We start from the raw sequence: 16542 nt of genomic DNA on the forward strand, positions 1-16542 counted from the left end.
TGATATCACTCACCCACGCGCTGTCGCACAGCAAGGTGCTGCAAAACTTGGATCTTCCATGCTGTAGTCGTTTCATAACTTGCCCCATTACCTGATGAAAAATGAAGCAAAACTCCCAAAACTCAGAGTTGGTGCTAATCAGAGACACTGGCTTCTGAAATTTCATTTCTAAGCTTGCTGCTCAGAAACAACAGAGCATTTCAGGCTGTGGATAGTGATGCATTTTTTTGTCTAGCTTCCCTCTCTCCAGAACGGTTTAGATCTAAATGTGTTTAGGAGCCATACAGGTGATGGAAATGAGGGAGGTTGCTCTGCATAAAGCCCCCGTGTCAGGGAGGCATCAAGGAATGGTAAGGACTGTGGCTACCTGGAACCCTCACACCCCACTTCAGAGAGGCAGCCACCAATCAGTTGATTGTTGCTGTGTGGAATTTTGGATCCAGTGATTGCCAGATCTTGCCTTTTTTTTTTTTTTCAAGAAAACTCTGTAATCTAGGTTTTTAACATTGGCAATTAGTTCATAGTATTCATGGGAAGACAGAACAAAACCTATCTAAAGGATACATGTGGATTGTACAGACCTCCAGATTCTAGCCTGCTAAAGCAATATGTGTTTGTTAGTTTGTTTATGTAAGCAATAAGTCTTAGTTGCTCACGGCAGTGGGAGAAGCAATGTGGGATAAATACAGTCAGAGACCAGCCCCAAAGGGATAGTAATTCTGTTAGAAGGGCAAGATACACACTTAGCATTCCAAAATGATTTTTCAAATATACAGTATGATTTGAAATAGTGATTCTCAAACTTTAGCATGCATCAGAATTACATGAAAAGCTTGTTAGACTACACATTGTCAATTGGCCTGCAATTCCAGAGTTTCTGATTCAGTGGGTCTAGGGAGGTGCCCACAAATTTGCATTTTAAACAAATTCCCAGCTAGTGCAAAAATGCTGTCTTGATGTCTTAAGCCGCTTTACCTCAGAATATGACCTTATTTGGAAATAGGGTCATTGCCGATGTCATTTGTTAAGATGATGTCTTATCAGAGTAAGGTGGGCCCCTAATCCCACATGACCACTGCCCTTGTAAGAAGAAGGAAGGCCAGGAGAATGCCATTAGAAGGAGGAGGATTGTAGTGATACTTCCTCAGAGCCCTTAGGAGGAACTAAGACCACCAACACCTTGATTTTGGACTTCTGGCCTCTAGAACTATGAGATAATAAATTTCTGTTGTTACAGCAGTCCCAGCAAACTAATACAGAAACACTAGTTGAATCTGAAATTCTGTAACCTTGATTAAAATAAAACACATAATCATGTTGGTTCCATCAGGCCCCTGAGAAGGGATGTGATATGTGAATCACGCTCCCAGCAGAAGCCTGGGCAGAGGAGGATGGGAGAGGGGTGGGTGGTTCTTGGTCTAACTTAAGGCAGGAGTGGACATCACCCCAACTCAGCCTGCTCCAGGACAGCTTTGAATACCCATCTGAAAGGTTGCCCTGTTAAGATTTCAAGTAAAAATCCTAGAATTGGCCCTGGCTGCTGTGGCTCAGTGGATTGAGAGTTGGCCTGGGAATCGAGTGTCGCTGGTTCGATTCCCAGTCAGGGCACATGACTAGGTTGCACGTCAGGTCCCCAGTTGGGGCATGTGAGAGGCAACCACACAGTGATATTCCTCTCCTTCTCTTTCTCCTTTCCTCTCTAAATAAATAAATAAATAAAATTGTAAATAAATACTTTTTTTTTTAAAGATCCTAGACTTGCCATGTACGTATTGGCATAGGGGATAGTTTCAAAGAAATCAGGCCAGCTTGAGTTCTCCAACCATAAAATTTTCCCTTTATTTGTTCTGCTTGGAATTTAAAGCAGATTGTTAATTAACCCTTTTTAGCCAGCATGCATGTGTTCTTTTCTTTCTCCAGGAAATTCAAGTTAATTGGTGAAGCATACTGTGGTTGTAGCCAAGTGCAAGGGCATGGAATGAATAATGCATTCTTTTTTTTTTTTTTTACTTAAAAAGTAAAAATTTTTTAGTAGGAAACACAACATAGAATTGACCATCTTAACCATCTTCAAGTGTACAACCCGGTTGCGTTAGTTATAAGCACTTTGTTGTGCAACAGATCTCCAGAACTTTTTTAACTTGCAAAACTGAAACTCTATACCTATGGCACAACAGCTCCCTTTCTGAGCTCTCTTTTTGACTTTGGCTGAGTTAATCATTTGTGGAATTCAGTTTGTTCATAGCAAACAACTGTCGAGTTGTATTGAAACATTTGTGCAACATTAGACCACTGTATGCACCATCGTGAAGTTGGCTCACTCTCTCCTTCATGGCCAAACCCAGATGCAAACTAGTAAGAATACGAATGTTTTCATTCTCTCTCAGCACAGTAGACATCCGGGGATGAATTCATGTTGCACCGTCAGCAGATCCAGAATTGCAAGAGCCTTTGAAGAAGTAGATACAGTGATTGAAGTGATGATATATAAGTGAGAGTTGTGCTAAGCTGAATGCAGCCACGGGGCCCTAAGTGGTGCTGGTAAATGAGGTGAGCCTGAGGCCGAGGCCTCTTGGTCCCCCAACCTCCACCATGCTCTGCCCCTATCCCAGTCCTCACAAGGCACAAAAGCACGCTCAGATTTCTTAAATGTTTTTTTTTTTTTCTTGCTGCTACATTTGTTCTCTCTTCCCTGAGCTCGAGCCAGCGCTTCTGACTTTTTGAACTTTTGTTTTTATTCACAAAGGTAATTTCAAGAACTGTTCTGGGTTACACTTTTGGCATCTGCCCCCTCAGATAGCTACGATTAGGCAAGAACAGAGATCTGAAAGTGCATTTGGCAACAGTCTCACCTTTCACAACAGAACTAAACCACATAAAATAGGTGATTTTCCATCCAGGCACTCTTGAGAAACAGAGCCCTGTTATGGACTCCTTCCCCCACGCTCTTAAGTTCTTGCCAGTTCACTTGTAAAGTATTTCCTTAATGTTTATTGAATGGGCATTTTTGCTCATTTAGGTGGATTATTCTATTTCCGGATGATCTTCGAAAAGTTGGGACAATATAAATTATAAAAGCAAACCGCATGTACTATCTGAGCTCATAGATCTGTAGTTTTCATTATATAGTCATAATTTAATATCTGGCTTGATGTGCTCTGTGCTGTATACATAGGTTATAAATAGAAGGTACTTTTTGCTCATTTTCAAGAAAGCCCTATAATCGTTAAGGTTTGGTCAACTGGGGTAACTGACTGCCCGCCAGCCAACCTTAGGGACTTCTGTAGCTCTGGTCATGGCTATTCTTAGACCCCTCCCCAGGGGCTGCAGACTCTACCATATGACTCTCTGGGGTAGTCAAAATCCCTAAGAACTGTTCACACTTCCTCTTGGAAACTCACAGCCATATCACAAATCTTATTATTCTTCCTGCCTTGGTCAACCACTTCCCTAACCAATGCTTTGAGAAGATGCCCCAGGAGGGAACTGTAGAATTGTGGCTTCAGCTGACTCCCCCAACATTCCAGTTTCCCCTCTTGCTTTGTTCCCTCTCCTTGCTGGCCCCAGCTTCTGCTCTGCATGGTGGAGGCTGTCCCAGTCACAGGCTCCCTGCCCCACTCGGTTGCCTCCCCACGCCCAGAGCCCAGGTCCCTCCCAGGCTGAGCGCTGCTGGTTTGGTGGCCCAGGCTTAGCCCACACCTCCATGCTGGCCACATGGCCCACATCTAAGTACTGCCACATTCAAAATTCTGGGGTTGAGATCAGCTTTGGGTACAGGAAGCTGGGGAGGCTTCACCCCTAGCTGGTGCCCCAGAAGAGAGACCAAAACATAGGTCATGGGTAGAATTCCTTCACTAGGCTGGTGTCCAGGGCAGGCCAATAACAATCTCTCCCGACCATCCTTGAACCCCTGAAGGCCTCGTGTCATTGCCAAATGTTGTTTAAAAATCAAATGGAAATACTTTTAAAAAAAAACAAAAACCCTTATATTGCTTTTTCCTCTTAGTTTGTTTTTCCAAATAGTTGTGTGTAAGTTATTTTCAATGTGGCCAAAGTCACTACAGTGCCACTGAGGAACCACAGACTCTGGGGGGACAACAGTAACTAAGCAGGTGCTTGTTCCGTCCTGAAATTTGAATTTCCTTTGGAGACTCTACGTGAATGCAGTTCTAGGCGTGGCTACGGTGCTGCGCTAATGCTGCTGTCTTAAAGAAATTAGGTGTAAGTGAGACATAGACTAAGGGACCTGGTCCTCCCTAGATGACAGAGTGTCGGTAATGTCTTTCCCCCAATATTGTGATACAGAAATTCAAGTAGAATTGGTTGTTTCAGAAACATAGGGTAGAACATTCACTTCTTTTCAGGCATGTCAGTTTGGTGTGAGTCTTTGCAAACTGCCTTGAGAGAGAGGATGTAGAAGAAGCATGAGAGGGGCTTTCCTTGGAGAGAAAGGAGAGCTGCACTTCACTTGATGTTTAGGGTTAACACCGTGGGTCTCTCCCTTGCATTATCTCATTTAATCCTTGGGTACAGCAATCTGGTTTCAGAAGGCAATGCCCATCCTACCCAGCTATAAGGGTAGGAGATTCTAATGCTCAGACAGTATTTTCTTGGGAGGGAATTTTGTTGTTATTTGAATCCCAAAATTCTGCTGAGCCCACATAGGTCCCATTGTCCATCTTTTCTAAGCTGTCTACTCTTCCGGGGGCACAGGAGGAGTGAGTTAAATAAAAAGGACTACCTTGGAGTAGGCAGGGCATTCCTAGCATGCCCTACTCATTCCCCTCCTCATCTAGGGCTGCCAGTCACCTTGACCTCTACCTCCTGGGGCAGTGCTTCTCATGTCCCCGTGGTTCTTGAGCTGCATTTGTCCTCCTCGGTTTCCAAGCAGTGACTCAGTAGCTTTTGAAAGCTAAGGGGGGACTTCAAGGACCTTTCCAATTCTCTCTCCAGAGCTGCTGCTTCAACAACCCTGTTGTTCTTGCCCCTCATTTCTTAGCATTTCTGTGATGCTGGGAGAGGGCAGAGAATGTCCTAGTGTTCCTGTGGGACTGAAGTCCAGGATGGCTTTGTGAGGGCTCTGGTTACAGCTGCATGTGCATATTTTTCTCCTTGATATGCTTCTTTGAGGGCAAGACTGTGTCCTACTTTGGCACCCACAGCACTTGAGACTGTGCTTGGCCCAATAAATGTGCGGACAGTCCAAATAGAGCAAGAACAAGACAATGTGATGAAAGTGTCTCATGTGGCTCAGGAGCCAGTAAGTTCTTTGTGAGATGCCAATGTACCTACTTGGGCTTTAGACAACAACTCTTGACTAAGTGTCCTAAAGGATAAGGAAAGAAAACAAGTGACAGGACAGCACCCTAGGACTGGTGATAGCAAGGCATTCCCACCACCCTTAGACCTGGAAAGGATAACTTCATGAAGAGAACCGCCTGACCTGAGCTGAGCCCTCAGTATGGGCACTTGGCCAACTCACAGCAACCTGGCAGCAAGCGGGTGGGGTTGACCTCCGTCTCCTTCCTTGTTGGTGCTACCTGTGGGCTAGACCAAACTAGAAGCCAATTGACAAGGGAACCTATTTATTCAATCTCTTATGAGCAGCCTCTCTGGACCCAGAAGTGGATGGAGAAGGATGGGACATGGATCTGGAGAGGTAAATAGAAAATACCTCGCCCTGACTAATGCGGCTCCATTGGTTAGTTGTCGTCCCACAAAGCGAAGGGTAGGCAGTTGGATTCCTGGTCAAGGCACATGCCTAGGATGCGGGTTCAGTCCCCACAGGCGACCGACCAGTGTTTTTCTCCCTCTCTTTCTCCCTCCCTTCCCCCTCTCTAAAAATAAATAAATTAAAAAGAAATACCTCTAGTCTCTAGTCCTTTTGACCCTCAACCCAGGTGCTGTGGGTAAGTAGTTGCAATCCAAACTTCCTGGCGCCTCACAACAAACTGAAGAATATACAGTTTGTCTCTCAATAGTTAGGATCTATTTTATCTCATGCTCTTTTTTTTCTCATCACAGATTCTTAAAAGAGAACTACATTTTTTGAAACATCATCCTTTTGTTTTCCTCATTTTTCCTTTTTAAAAAAGATGTTATTGGAATGAGGAAGTGGAGACAGTGCCCGAGGCTGGAAGTCTTGGTTCTTGTGCAGGTGGTAGATCTCTGTTGCCAGGGCAACTTGCCCAGCAGGAAAGCTGTGTTCATTCTGCCTCGTCTACCCTTGGGGCGCTGCTTCCCTCTCTGAAGGGACGGGAGTTGTCTCGGTGCTCCTGATCATCCCCGTGTCTAATGGATGCCATAGGAATAATTTCCACGGAAATAGGAAGCAATCCTTGCCCCCTTCTCTTCCTTGACTCTCATTCCATCTTCAGATCACTTTAATCTACCTTTTAGCCTTCTGCTTGCCACTGAAAGGATTCTGCTGAAGCTTCAAAATTCCTTCATGTATATGCAATTCATAGCACTCAACTGTTGCCTCCCAGTATATTGGTATCCTGGAAGCTATATCTCTGGGTCTGTCTCTGGAGCCCCACAATTGCTTCTCGACTTGCCTATTCAACATCTCCACCCACATGGATCTCCCTGAGGTACCTCAAACTTAATATATCTTGAACGAACTCCCAATCTCCCCTCCCATGCCTGCTTCTCCCCTCCTTCTCTAGCTTGGTTTATGGCATCTCCATCTCCCTGGTGGCCTGGACTGAGAGCCGTAGCACCACCCTTGCCTTTTCCTTCTGCCCTGGCTCCGGGCTGTGCCACACAGCCTAATCTCTCATTAAGTCCTGTGGGTTCTGCCTCTGAAGGAACTCCTGAATCCTTCTCTTTATTCCCATCCTCATATTTTTCCCCTGGTCCACGATCTCATTTACTCTTCCCTCAATGATTACTGCATCCTCTAGTTTCTCTCTGGTCCAATTCACCCCCAGACGTATTACAAAACTGCCACTTCTCTTGCTGAGATATCTCTGATGAATAATCATATGAAAAGATTCTCAATATCACTCATCCAAGCTCTACAAATCAAAGCCACAATGAAATTACTTCACATCCACTATGACGGCCACAATAAAAAAAGAGGGACACTATTAAATTTTGATGGGGATTTTGGAGAAATTGGAACATTTCTCCAGAACATTACACTGCAATGTAATTACTGTAATGTAATATAATATAAAATGGGAGAAATCGCGCCGGGGATGTAGAGCTGGTGCTGCCTACAGCATCTGACGCAGAGCTGGGTGGGGTGGCGAGTGGGGGGCGGTAGTCGGGGTGGTGGGAGAAGGAGGAGGCGGCGGCGGCGAACCCCTATAAATGGCGCCGAAGCAGGACCTGAAGCCTAAATTCCAGGAGGGTGAGCGAGTGCTGTGCTTTCATGGGCCTCTTCTGTACGAAGTGAAGTGTGTAAAGGTTGCCATAAAGGACAAGCAAGTGAAGTACTTTATACATTACAGCGGTTGGAATAAAAATTGGAACGAATGGGTTCCAGAAAGCAGGGTACTCAAATATGTGGACACCAATCTGCAGAAACAGCGAGAACTTCAGAAAGCCAATCAGGAGCAGTATGCAGAGGGGAAGATGAGAGGGGCTGCCCCTGGGAAGAAGACGTCTGGTCTGCAACAGAAGAATGTTGAAGTGAAAACAAAAAAGAACAAACAGAAAACGCCTGGAAATGGAGACGGAGGCAGCACCAGCGAGACCCCTCAGCCTCCTCGCAAGAAGAGAGCCAGAGTCGACCCTACTGTGGAAAATGAGGAAACATTCATGAACAGAGTTGAAGTCAAAGTCAAGATTCCTGAAGAACTAAAACCATGGCTTGTTGATGACTGGGACCTAATTACCCGGCAGAAACAGCTCTTTTATCTTCCTGCCAAGAAGAATGTGGATTCCATTCTGGAGGATTATGCAAATTACAAGAAGTCACGAGGAAACACAGATAATAAGGAGTATGCTGTCAACGAAGCTGTGGCCGGGATCAAGGAGTACTTCAACGTGATGCTGGGCACGCAGCTGCTGTACAAGTTCGAGCGGCCGCAGTACGCCGAGATCCTCGCAGACCACCCGGACGCGCCCATGTCCCAGGTGTACGGAGCGCCGCACCTGCTGAGATGGTTTGTACGGATTGGAGCGATGCTGGCCTACACGCCTCTGGACGAGAAGAGCCTTGCTTTATTACTGAATTATCTTCATGATTTCCTAAAATACCTGGCAAAGAATTCTGCAACTTTGTTTAGTGCCAGCGATTATGAAGTGGCCCCTCCCGAGTACCACCGAAAAGCTGTGTGAGGCGCGCGCTTCCACTCCGTTTGGATCTCTGTAACACGTTTCTGTTCTTAGTCCTCCTCTTGTACAAACGATGTACTTTGAAAATGTTAGTGTATAACAGAATTAATGTTTGTTTTCTGTTTGATCTTAAACAGAGAAAATGAAAGGGGTTACAGCTCCTTTTTTCTTTCCTTTTATTTTTTTTCCATTTTTAAGTTGCTACCAGTGTATTGATGAACAACGGAGAGACGTCCTGTTGAGTGTTCTATTGCCTAGTTGACAAAGCTGCTTCTGAATGCCGGTGGTTCTATTCCTTTGACACTACACACTTTTATAATATGTGTTAATGCTATATGACAAATGCTCTGATTCCTAGTGCCAAAGGTTCGATTCAGTGTATATAACTGATCACACTCATCCATTTGTGCTCCTTTTATTTTTTATTGGTGCTGAGCTTATCCTTTGCAGGTTATCCACCTTGTTGCTTCGGCATTTTATCTTTGCTCAGATTGTGGAAGAGTGGTGGCTTGTTCATGGTTTTTGTATTTGTGTCTAATGCACGTTTTTACATGATAGACGCAATGCCTTGTGTAGCTACAGTTTTCTGGAAAAGCCAGTCTTTTGGGACTTATTTTTCAGATCTTCAATAAATTTTTTCTTTAAATTTCAAAAAAAATAAGTAAATAAAACATAAAATGGATCAGCTGCCTTGGAACACAGCTTGGCCATTCCTCAAAATATTCAGCATCGAGTTACCATATGACTCAGCATTTCCACTCATCAGACTATACCCAAGAGAAATGGAAACACATGTCTACACAAAAAGTTATATGTGAAGTTTATAGCAGCATTTTTCACACTAGCCAAAAAGTGGAAAAAAAAAAATGTCCATCAACAAAATGTATAGCCATGCAACAGACTGTTACTGGCAACAAAAAAGAACGAGGCATTAACGCACACTTCAACATGGATGAATCTTAAAAACATTATGCTGAGTGAAAGAAGCCAGTCTCCAAAGACCACATGTCATATGATTTGGTTTATAGGAAAAGTCAGAATAGACAGATCCATAGAGACAGAAAGTAGATCAGTAGTCCCAGGGAAGGCGGGGTAGTGGTGGTGAAGAATGAGGAGTGGCTGCTAAAAGGGCATGAGGTTTCCTCTGCGGGTGATGAAAATAACCTAAAATTAGATTGTGGTGATAGTTGCACAACCCTGTGACTATACTAAAAACCATTGACTTGTACACTTTGAAAGAGTCAGTTATAGAGTATGTGAGTTTTATGTTAGTAAATCTTTAGAAAACATTGCTGATGGCCCTTCTTCCTACAGAATGAGGCCTGTGATCCATAGATTGGTGGAGGATCTTTGAACCAATGTCTCAGTCCTTCCTTATATTCTACCACTTCTCCTCCACCCCTTTTGTCTCTGCCCCTCATGCTCAACCCACAGAGAATCGTCTTTACCAGAATTTGCCATGTTCTTAGGCACCCTCAGCCCACGGTTCATGCTGCACCCTCTGCCTGACAGGCTGTGCCTTGTCTGCCTAGAGAATTGCTACTCATCTGTCACAGCCAAGCTCATACAGATCTAATTGCTTTCTTAAGTGTATTTTCATCACCTTTTAGAAGTGTGTTCATTATAGCACGTTTCTCTCTCACATATATGTTTCTCTCCCTCTCTTTCTCCCTCCTTTCCCCTCTCTCTAAAAGTAAATAAATAAAATCTTGAAAAAAAAAAAAATCCAGTCTCATCTCCATCTTTCTTAAAGGCCTCTGGTGGGGGCGGCTCTCTGCTCTTGGCCTCCTCTTCCATCCCGGCAGGATTTCAGTGTGTCTTCCCCCTCCTTTTCCCTTCACCGAAGGAAGTGCTCAGCTCCATTGCCCTTCTCTGCCCTATTCCTCATCTTCTGCCAGAGGCCACGGGGGAAACCAAAGTGGTCCCAGAGCCTCCCCACCTGCTGAGTGAATGGCTAGTCTCTCACCTTTCCATCTCTTCCTCCTCCAACCTTTTTGCTCAAATTCATCCCGAATTCAAGGGGAGGACCACTCTGCTCTATGCCTCTTTTAAATTACAAGCTTCCACATCTCATGGGTAGCCAAAGGATGGGCAACACCATCCTTCAGGTTGGCCGGTGCCGCTATGTGATGGGCCAGGGGTCTTCCATCCAGGATTTCCAGGTTCTTAACAACCAGCGGCCTTTATCTGAGCCCTTTGAGCTTGGGGAGAATAAAGCTGGTCAGCAGTGGGAGGGGTGGGTCCCTGGGCTTCCCCAGATAATAGCCTTCCCTTGTTTTCACCTAGACGAGACAGATTGATTTTGGAAGAAACCTGCATCTTTGGCTGTCCCAGCTTGGTTTACTTCCCACGGCCTTTGTTCTAGCACCAGTTATAATGACCCAGGCTGAAGAGATGTCTGGCTGCCCTGGCTTTTCCGTGTGCCCCACTTTTGATTGACCTAATTATTTCTGTGGGTCTCCAAAGCTTAAACCAAAGCCATAAAAGTAAAAAGAGGCTTGGTGTATGCTGTGGTCGGTCTTGCTGTTCGGTTTTTTATTTCCCGGTACATGAGGACCTTCTTTCGTCCAAGAGCTCTGCATGGGCCGACTGCAAGGTAGGGCTGCAGTTCGTCTCTCAGCCCCTTCTCTCCCTACATATACCCTCCTACTTACTGCCGCTAACGGTGCTCACCCCTTTTGCCACATCATGCCAGTGCGCATTACACCCGACTGTTTGTTCAGAGCACTGGACTCAACGGGTGAGGCCATTCGTGGTTGGAAATGACCACCCTCAAGGGCCAGCCAGCCACCTGTGAGCCCCGTACTTCCACACAGCTGGACCCCATTTTTGGCAACCCAGTTGGCAAGGCTCAGCCACTGAATTCTGGGGCACCATACTTGGATGGCCACATACGGTCTTTCTCGTGAGCTTGCTGCCTGAACCAGCCCAGCCAAGGATTCCTCCATTCCTGGGACCACCTGCGCCCAGCATTCCTGCATCTCCTGACCTCCCGAAACTTCCCAGAAAGGGGACAGTCTACGGTCTGCCTCGTGTATCTCCCTCCTAGTCAGTGTGGCATTTCTTGAATATTCCCCGGACTCCACATCTTTGTTAAAATGAAGGGCCCAAGCCTGTCTGTAGTCCTTGGGATGCTGGCTAAAGTGGGACCCACCTCGGGCCTCAGGTTTTAAATCCGCCTGCATTCCCTGGCACAGGCAGCTGAAGACCTGCTCTGCCCTGGGTCCCTTTCTGGCACATGAGCATCTGCTTTTTTTTCATCTGAATTAGTTTATAATTTCTCCAGGGGTGGACACTTTTGGCTCTTCCTCTATCCTCCCTTTCCTCTTCCCCACCACCCCCATTAGAACCACGCCCTGGGTGGCTCCAGATCCACGGCTTCTCTGACCCAGAAACTGGGGTTCTCTGAACTTCTGTGGTTGGCTGCCAACACCCTTTCTTGCACCCCTCTCATGTCTTCTTAAGGGCAGCCTTTGGTCTCATGGAATTATGCGGCAAACACATTGAGCCCTTGCTCTGCAGAGGTTTTCATTCTTGCTATCTTACACTTTTCTCCTCTCTCCCTGCCTGAATTGATGGACTCCATTGCTCTTGTTTTTGGAAGATTTTTGTTTTTTGTTTTTGAGGAGGGAGGAGGGAGAGGAAGAGAAACATCACTGTGAGAGAGAAACATCAACTGCTCGCTTGTCATATGTGCCCCAACCAGGAACCAAACCCACAACCCAGGCATGTGCCCTGACCTGGAATCAAACTGGTGGCCCCTCGCTTTGCAGAATGGCAGGCACTCAACCAACTGAGTGACACCGGCCAGGCTTCCGGAAGCCTTACACTGATTTTTATCCATTGGAATATTTTTATGTTACCTCCCCATCCATTTCTCTTTCCCATGTCCCCCCTCTCTATCCAATAAGGTAACAAGTGCAAGTAGAGAAGCAGAAAATGAGCAAGTGCTCAGGTGGGGGTGGGAGGGCTGTGGCTCACACTAATCCCCTGTAGGTGTGATGACCACCCACATAGGACATCCTGTAGGCATGACATGTCACCCAACTGCCTGAGCAGCAGGCCTTGATCACCAAAAAAAAACAACAACCATCAAGGTTTTCTTCTCCAGAGAGCTGGCTCTAACAAACCACAGCTCTGAACTAATAGCATATTTTCCAGAGTTGCAATCATTTTTATCTAGTCAGTGGGTAGAGGGCAAATAGATTATGTTCCCTGAAAGAGGAAGAGGAAAATGAAACTGTTTTTGATTTGTTGGCTTGTTGCATAAATGCCTCATTATATTCCACATAAAGTTTCTTCAATTTAAAAAACATAAGGGATTTTTTTCCCCTTAGTACCACATCTAACTGAGAACCTAAACCACCTGTCTGAAAATTTGCCTCAGCAAACTGCAGCTCCATCATTTGGCCTTGAATATGAACATGCATTCATGCAGTGAGGGGGTTGATAATCTTATCAGGGGACCGCTTGGACTGGAGCACTGTCACTTATAATGCTTTGTCCCTGACTGCTGCCTCCTTCCTAACGGCTGAGCAGTGTGGTCTGGTCCCACGCCATGCCGCGCCTGCTGGTATTGGCAAGTCGTGACACATTTTCTGTTTACCAATCCAGCATTCTGTTTCCGTCTCAAAGAGAGTCATGACTCTGCTGTTTCACTGTAAATGAAAGTGATTGCTTTTTAAAAATCTTCATTTTTTTCCAAGGAGGCTGTACTTTATTCCAGCTTCACGGATTAGTCAGTCCTTCATGACAATAGGAGACCAGATTTTTGAGGCAAGGGACCTTTGGGGGATCCCAGCTTATTTCCAAATGTGAGTCATTTTATAAAACCGGACTTTTTCTTTTCTTGCCATAGCTGGCATTCCTAATAGGTTTGGTCCCTCATATACAAAGCATATACCCCTAAAAGCGTAGAGACCAACCCTCCCTTTGTTCGAATTTCTTGTCAGTCTGCCCCTTGAGTCATGGAGGCCCCATGTCCACCTGGATGCAAAGGAACTGAAATAAAATTGTTAGTTCTTGAAGAGTGTAAGGGTCAGGCAGAACTGTCAGGTACAGTGTTTGCATGATGGGCTGGAGGGCGTGTTGGGAATGGAAGTTTCTGGACATCAAAGTAGAGAGGTTTTTGACATTTCCTGAGCGACTACTATATGCCATGCTCTATGCTCAGTGCTTTTCATTTTATCTCATTTGATAAAGAAGCCACAAAAACATCAGCCTCTTTAGAAAGAAAGCTCAGCCTAAGGACCAAACCCCCTTAGAAGAGGTAAAACATTCCCACTTATCTCTGGAAGGAAATTCAAGCAGCTGTATTTTTTCTGAATAATAATTACTATTCATTGAGGACTTCTTATGTGCCTGGCACCGAGCTAAGCACGTTATAGACATTTGACCGTCACCAAAGCCCAAGGAGGGAGGGTTCTGATCCCTGATCCCGTTATCTTTTGCTACATACCAAGTTCAAAGCCTAATGGCTTAAAATGGCAACACTCATTTGTTTTGATCATGAACCTGTGATGTAGGCAAGGCTCTCTGCCGTGCCACATCTCTGTTCCCTGGGGCATCAGCCGGGCAACTGTCTGGGGCCAGGGATCACATAGCTGGCACATGCTCAGGTCCCCTGCACTATGCTGCTTCCACATCCTGTGACGTTCCTGAGTTGGCTAGAGCACGTGGCCCAGCCAGGTTTTCATTCCTTTTCCTGCATTAACGGGGCCTGTAACATCAGTGCCCACCACACCTACGGAGGCCCACAATGAGTCAGACTCTAGAAACATTTCCTAAATCTCTTCACCTGTATTTGGCATTGACTTTAAGAGCAACCCTGGCAGAACCCTAGGCTTGAGAAGAAAAGATCCAGAGGTATGCAAGAACCATCTTCAGAGAGGGGGAGGGTGACTGTGGGTCACAGAGTGGCCTGTGTTCTGTGACCCACATTGTAAGCAGGGCTTGGCAAGCTATAGCCAGTGGGCCAGAGCCTGTGCCGGTTGATGCATAGATCTCAAGGAAATACACTTCAACCTTGTTAAATGGCTGAAGCAAAAAGCCAAAAGAATATGTAATAGAGTCAAATGCAACAGAGACTGCATGGCCCCCAAACACTGTTACAGAAAAAGTTTGTTCGAGAAGGCAGACTCAGGACCTGTGTTACCGGATCTACACAAAAAGTAATTGTCTCACTGGAGTTGTCCATGAGTAGGAACAGCAGCCCTCAGCTGAACGTTATGCAGGCAGATGGCTGTGCCTAGACTACGGTAAGCCGGTGGTGTGCTGGTAAATGTGAAACAAAGGGTTCTCCAGGCAAGAAAAGCCATGATTTCACCCTGAATTGATATGGCTCAGTTGGTTGGGCATCGTCCCGCAAAGTGAAAGGTTGCCAATTCGATTTCCAGTCAGGACACGTGCCTGAGTTGCAGGTTTGGTTCCTGGTCAGGGCAACTGATCGATGTTCCTCTCTCCCACTCATTCTCCCTCCCTTCTCCTCTCTCTAAAAATAAATAAATAAAATGTTTTTTAAAAAAAAGAAAAGAAAAGCCCTGATTTGTAATATTGGTCTATTCCTATGATACAGATCCCACCATGGCCAATTTCCAGTTCTGACATGATGTCACTAGAGGTGGAGTTGGGAAAAGACACATGTAGGTGGCTCTTCGGTTCAGGGGATCACCAGTGTGTAATGCTGCTCAGGTGGCTCCCAGTCTAGAGGTGCACAGGGATTTGGAAAGGCACAGTAGTGCTGGGAAAAAACCTTAGAAATTCCATTTGCCTGTCTGGGCTCACAGGCAGCCATCATTAATATCTACGCACGCAGAAAGATTGAGTACCTTGCTATGGATCACAGAGCTGCTAATTTCCACCTGCTATTTCATTGTCCTCACGTATGATTTAGAAAATCTGATTGATAAGTTTGACAGCATCCAAGTTTAGAAGTTTTGTTCAGGAAAACATCACTTTAAGCAAAGTTAAAAGGCAACAGATTGGAAGAAAACATTTGGAATACAGAAGAGATCGAGGGTTAGTATTGAGAGGAGGTACAGAACATCTATCAATCAATTAAAAATAAAAACAATGACAGTCCAATAGAAAAACGGACAAAGGGTGTGGGCAGTTTATACCCACTCAAATACAAATGGCCAATAATTCTATGAAATGGTATTAGTCTTGCTACCAAGCAGGGAAATGTAGGATAAAACAGTAACTCGTTTATTTCACCCTTCAGATTACCCCAAAATAAAAATACCAAGCAAGAGGCTCTGGAGACACAGCACGTTGCTTAAATACATTAAAAAAAAAAAAAAAAACCTAACCTTCGACCCAGAAATTCTCTTTTGGGCTCTATATCTTCAGGCTGAGAAAAAAAATCTCAAACCCTCAGAGGAAGCAGGTACACCCAAAAATCATTGCCTCATTGCTTGTGATAGTGAAAAATTAAAAACACCGAAATGGCTAGATAAACTCTGATCTAGACATCCTTATGAATTATCAGGCAGCAGCAAAAGGTAGGATGCAAGAGCTCTCTGCCATTGCTGAGGTGAAAGAGCAAACTGCAGAATAGCACGTACAGACTGATGCCATTTATGTTCTTAAAACGTCCATGAGTCTGTGCTGTGTAGTTCACAGAACATACAGACAATGTTCCGAAGGGCTGTGCACCATATTCACAATAGGATCTACTTTGGGGGAGGTAGGGAGGGAGAGGGCCAGGAATGGGGAGGAGGGGAGCTTGTCAGAACGGACTTTAGTTCTATATATGGATGTTTTCTTTTTCCTTGGAGAGAATATATTTATTAATTCTTGTGTAATATTTTTAAGAGACAAATTAGAGTTCAGTTCTCCCTGACCAGAATGGAGCAGGCCAATGTGCCATCACACAGGGCAAGCCCAGGTCCTCCAGGTTGGCCTGCATCGGCCACCTGTAGGGAAGGAGTGTCTGGGTGTGCTGGTCGTTTTGGCCCATGACATTGAACTTCCCTTGAGGACTCTCTCTAATCCCCTCTGTCACCGCCATACAGGCCTTAGTGTTCCCTTAATACTTGCCTAAGCAAGAAACCACTTTTTTCCTTAATTTCCTGTTACACAATTGAGACTGGACAGAAACAGGTTAAATCCATCTTTATTTAACAGGCGGAAACTAGAGTTCACATTAAATGGGTGCTGTTGGGTTGGGATTGCTGGCACTTCCTTCTGCTGAGGCCCAGCCCGCCTTCCCCCTCAGCAGGACCTCTCCTCACCTTCCCCAGCTGCTCTGAAGCA

The 16542-nt window shown here is 45.3% G+C and overlaps 1 protein-coding gene and 1 pseudogene across 3 annotated transcripts in view; both read left to right on the top strand.

Annotated features, from left to right (window-relative positions):
• Nucleotides 1-16542, top strand: part of DAPK1 (death associated protein kinase 1) — a 181415-nt gene that overhangs the window by 100137 nt on the left and 64736 nt on the right. The window lies entirely within an intron of this gene.
• LOC150013280 (mortality factor 4-like protein 1 pseudogene) lies at nt 7266-8304 on the top strand (annotated as a pseudogene).

This window comes from Furipterus horrens, unplaced genomic scaffold (genome assembly GCF_987537825.1).
Source record: "Furipterus horrens unplaced genomic scaffold, mFurHor1.1.pri manual_scaffold_4, whole genome shotgun sequence".
In the NCBI taxonomy this organism is placed as follows: domain Eukaryota; kingdom Metazoa; phylum Chordata; class Mammalia; order Chiroptera; family Furipteridae; genus Furipterus; species Furipterus horrens.